The sequence below is a fragment of the Schistocerca serialis genome, unplaced genomic scaffold (assembly GCF_023864345.2).
Source record: "Schistocerca serialis cubense isolate TAMUIC-IGC-003099 unplaced genomic scaffold, iqSchSeri2.2 HiC_scaffold_255, whole genome shotgun sequence".
Taxonomy (NCBI): domain Eukaryota; kingdom Metazoa; phylum Arthropoda; class Insecta; order Orthoptera; family Acrididae; genus Schistocerca; species Schistocerca serialis.
Window position 1 is genome coordinate 15,001 of NW_026047822.1, and position 5,000 is coordinate 20,000.

Below are 5,000 nucleotides of genomic sequence, written 5' to 3' on the forward strand. Positions count from 1 at the left end.
CTTTGGTTTCCCGGAGGCTGCCCGCCGAGTCATCGGAGGAACTGCGGCGGATCGCTGGCTGGCATCGTTTATGGTTAGAACTAGGGCGGTATCTGATCGCCTTCGAACCTCTAACTTTCGTTCTTGATTAATGAAAACATACTTGGCAAATGCTTTCGCTTCTGTTCGTCTTGCGACGATCCAAGAATTTCACCTCTAACGTCGCAATACGAATGCCCCCGCCTGTCCCTATTAATCATTACCTCGGGTTCCGAAAACCAACAAAATAGAACCGAGGTCCTATTCCATTATTCCATGCACACAGTATTCAGGCGGGCTTGCCTGCTTTAAGCACTCTAATTTGTTCAAAGTAAACGTGCCGGCCCACCGAGACACTCAATAAAGAGCACCCTGGTAGGATTTCAACGGGGTCCGCCTCGGGACGCACGAGCACGCACGAGGCGGTCGCACGCCTTCGGCTCGCCCCACCGGCAGGACGTCCCACGATACATGCCAGTTAAACACCGACGGGCGGTGAACCAACAGCGTGGGACACAAATCCAACTACGAGCTTTTTAACCGCAACAACTTTAATATACGCTATTGGAGCTGGAATTACCGCGGCTGCTGGCACCAGACTTGCCCTCCAATAGATACTCGTTAAAGGATTTAAAGTGTACTCATTCCGATTACGGGGCCTCGGATGAGTCCCGTATCGTTATTTTTCGTCACTACCTCCCCGTGCCGGGAGTGGGTAATTTGCGCGCCTGCTGCCTTCCTTGGATGTGGTAGCCGTTTCTCAGGCTCCCTCTCCGGAATCGAACCCTGATTCCCCGTTACCCGTTACAACCATGGTAGGCGCAGAACCTACCATCGACAGTTGATAAGGCAGACATTTGAAAGATGCGTCGCCGGTACGAGGACCGTGCGATCAGCCCAAAGTTATTCAGAGTCACCAAGGCAAACGGACCGGACGAGCCGACCGATTGGTTTTGATCTAATAAAAGCGTCCCTTCCATCTCTGGTCGGGACTCTGTTTGCATGTATTAGCTCTAGAATTACCACAGTTATCCAAGTAACGTGGGTACGATCTAAGGAACCATAACTGATTTAATGAGCCATTCGCGGTTTCACCTTAATGCGGCTTGTACTGAGACATGCATGGCTTAATCTTTGAGACAAGCATATGACTACTGGCAGGATCAACCAGGGAGCTGCGTCAACTAGAGCTGAGCAGCCGGCCGCCCGGGAGTGTGTCCCGGGGGCCCGCGCGAACACGCAAGCGTCCGCTCAATTATTCTGCAAACAGGAGGAGGCTGAGCTCCCCTGCACAACACACCTCGAAACCCTCTCAGGTCCCGGCGGCGCGCAGCGCCGTCCTAAGTACTTGGTCGGGTTCGAGAGAGGCGCAATCGCCCGGAGTTAGGCGAGTAGACGCTTTAGGTGCGACCACCCGTGCTCCCAACTGAGCTTGCCGCTGCCGACAGAGGCCCGGGAGCGTGCTGTCGTGGCATTGCCGGCGGGAGACAACACGCGCCACCTACGGTGACCGGCAGCTCCAACGCCAGCGCCACAGAAGGACAAAAGCCCCACTTGGGTGCCGAAGCGAACTCTCCCAGCACAGCGCACGCGCCAACACGTCCGCACAGCTGCGATACAAACCACCTGCGAGAACCGCTGGGGCGACCGAGCAGCAGACGGCGTCGCGGCGCCGAGCGCCGAGCGGCGGCGCATCCTCAGCGCACACAGTCCTCAATCGGACCAGCACACTGCAGATGGCCACCGCGCTTCGCACCGGGCCCGCGAGGACCTACTTTGGCCGCAAGGCGCCGCGAGCAGGGGGCGCCGGCGCGCAGCTGCGCCGCCTGCCGCGTCCGTCGGCCGGCGCGCCTGCCACTGGCCGCCCCCACCAGCCGGCTGTAGCGCGTGCGCCCACGCACCGCGCTGCCAGCACGCCGGGCGGCCCCCCCTCACCGGCCGGGGACGGTCCCACCCAGCCACCGCCGCGTATCGCCTCACACCCAGATCCCCCTTTCACGTTCGTGGGCATGGTGGGTCCCCTTTCACGTTCGTGGGCATGGTGGGTATCCCTGAAACAACCGGTTAATAGCTCGACCGATCGTCGCCAACACTGATTCACCTCTAGCGAGAACAACCGCACCACAACGGGTTACCTGTTGTTCATTTGCGTAACGTCACCAGCAAACGTAGACGTCCATCGCCATTTGCAACGAGTATTGCATGCCTGTGTCAGGTGTCACAACACACTACGTCTGCCCACATAGACGCAACAACATGTGCACGCCTCGAGAACACGTGGAAGGTAGCCCCCGTACGTATGCGGTGTCCATTGCGCGAACGACTGTCAGCCGGCCTCTGCAGGATGTCGCAGATGTGGAACGCGGTGCAACATGCTATCACGGTGTGTGAGAAGAGACGACTACGTCCGAATACACGCTCCACCACATCAACAGACTGCTCATGCTGATCGCCATCCAGGGCGTCCGTTCCTCCCACACGTCTGAATGGCGTACCACACTGCAATCCAGCTCTTATAGGGAGACGACACGTAGCTGCGTGCACAATATTTGGACTGTATGGTCTGCCGTTGCTAGGCGCAGTCGTCGTACGGTCACACATGTGCCACGATGTATCATTCAGTACATACGGACCAATGTGCAGTACAGTTTGTGGGTTTTGCGTACATCGGCGGACAGGTGACAGGCCGTACCACAACGTAGGCTGAGTACGTCGGCATGCGAAGGGCATTGAACATGCAAACTTCTCAACGACCAGCTTGCGAAGGCAGGGGGGAAGGGGGGGGGGCATGTACGTCCTGCTGCTATCCACATTAGAGTGTATAGCAGGAGCATGTGGAAAGTCAGCAACACCTGCAAGGTGTTTAACATGACGCGATACACAGGGGACCGGGCAGTGCGAATAGCGAACTATATTGCGAGGGTTGCGGTTAGGCAACACTACACTAATTTAACGAGTTGCATAACAATTACAGAGCAGGTTCAGCGACAACGTGCGTCAGGTTAAGGCGCAATATAGGTTATGTTGAGGCGCAATATAGGTTAGGTTGAGGCGCAATATAGGTTAGGTTAAGGCACAACATGGGTTACGTTAAAGCGCAAATTAGGTTATGTTAAGGCACAACATGGGTTACGTTAAGGCACAACATGGGTTACGTTAAGGCACAACATGGGTTACGTTAAGGCACAACATGGGTTACGTTAAGGCACAAATTAGGTTACGTTAAGGCACAAATTAGGTTACGTTAAGGCACAAATTAGGTTACGTTAAGGCACAAATTAGGTTACGTTAAGGCACAAATTAGGTTACGTTAAGGCACAAATTAGGTTACGTTAAGGCACAACATGGGTTACGTTAAGGCACAACATGGGTTACGTTAAGGCACAACATGGGTTACGTTAAGGCACAACATGGGTTACGTTAAGGCACAACATGGGTTACGTTAAGGCACAACATGGGTTACGTTAAGGCACAAATTGGGTTACGTTAAGGCACAAATTGGGTTACGTTAAGGCACAAATTGGGTTACGTTAAGGCACAAATTGGGTTACGTTAAGGCACAAATTGGGTTACGTTAAGGCACAAATTGGGTTACGTTAAGGCACAAATTGGGTTACGTTAAGGCACAAATTGGGTTACGTTAAGGCACAACATGGGTTACGTTAAGGCACAAATTGGGTTACGTTAAGGCACAACATGGGTTACGTTAAGGTACAACATGGGTTAGGTTAAGGTACAATATGGGTTAGGTTAAGGTACAATATGGGTTAGGTTAAGGTACAATATGGGTTAGGTTAAGGTACAATATGGGTTAGGTTAAGGCACAATATGGGTTACGTTAAGGCACAACATGGGTTAGGTTAAGGCACAACATGGGTTAGGTTAAGGCACAACATGGGTTAGGTTAAGGCACAACATGGGTTAGGTTAAGGCACAACATGGGTTAGGTTAAGGCACAACATGGGTTAGGTTAAGGCACAACATGGGTTAGGTTAAGGCACAACATGGGTTAGGTTAAGGCACAACATGGGTTAGGTTAAGGCACAACATGGGTTAGGTTAAGGCACAACATGGGTTAGGTTAAGGCACAACATGGGTTAGGTTAAGGCACAACATGGGTTAGGTTAAGGCACAACGTAGGTTAGGTTAAGGTACAACGTAGGTTAGGTTAAGGTACAACGTAGGTTAGGTTAAGGTACAACGTAGGTTAGGTTAAGGTACAACGTAGGTTAGGTTAAGGTACAACGTAGGTTAGGTTAAGGTACAACGTAGGTTAGGTTAAGGTACAACGTAGGTTAGGTTAAGGTACAACGTAGGTTAGGTTAAGGTACAACGTAGGTTAGGTTAAGGTACAACGTAGGTTAGGTTAAGGTACAACGTAGGTTAGGTTAAGGTACAACGTAGGTTAGGTTAAGGTACAACGTAGGTTAGGTTAAGGCGCAATGTCGGTTAGGTTAAGGTACGATATAGCTTAAGTTAAGGTACAATATAGCTTAGGTTAAGGTACACATTGTTGTAGGGAAAGGTGTATTTGGGGGGGGGGGGCGGCAGGTTCGTTGATAGTGATTATCGTAAGTGCATGCCTGCGGGATCATCCGATTTGTCACGTCAGGATGCACTTGTGGCTCATGACAGGCGGCGTTCCGATTCCAAGGTTGTGGCAGATCTGTGTCTTTCATTCCTGCCATTGTTTGTGTACTGTGACAGGAGGCAGTATTGTGATGTTGGGTGCACCCCTGTGTAGGACATGTGTGGGTGTTCGTGGCTTAGCTGAGCAATGGCGGATGTCGGAAGGGTGGGATATTCTGTATTCTGGGTGGACCTCCCGGTCTGGTTATGATAGTGTGGATTGTGTAATGTGGCGGAGAGGATGCACTGGATGTTCTTCCATGCTGGTGGTTAGATATTGTGTGTGTGTGTGCCTGTTACAGGCAGAGAGTAGTGTGTGATAAGAGAGTAGTGTGTGATAAGAGTGTCTGGCT

General features: G+C 52.0%; 1 non-coding gene across 1 annotated transcript in view; it reads right to left on the minus strand.

Moving 5' to 3' along the window:
• The window catches only part of LOC126444362 (small subunit ribosomal RNA), a 1,909-nt gene extending 717 nt beyond the window's left edge, over positions 1-1,192 (minus strand). The window contains exon 1 of the ribosomal RNA XR_007582535.1: positions 1-1,192. This exon is cut by the window's left edge and continues 717 nt beyond it. This is a non-coding gene — a ribosomal RNA (small subunit ribosomal RNA).
• Positions 1,193-5,000: the final 3,808 nt, after the last annotated feature.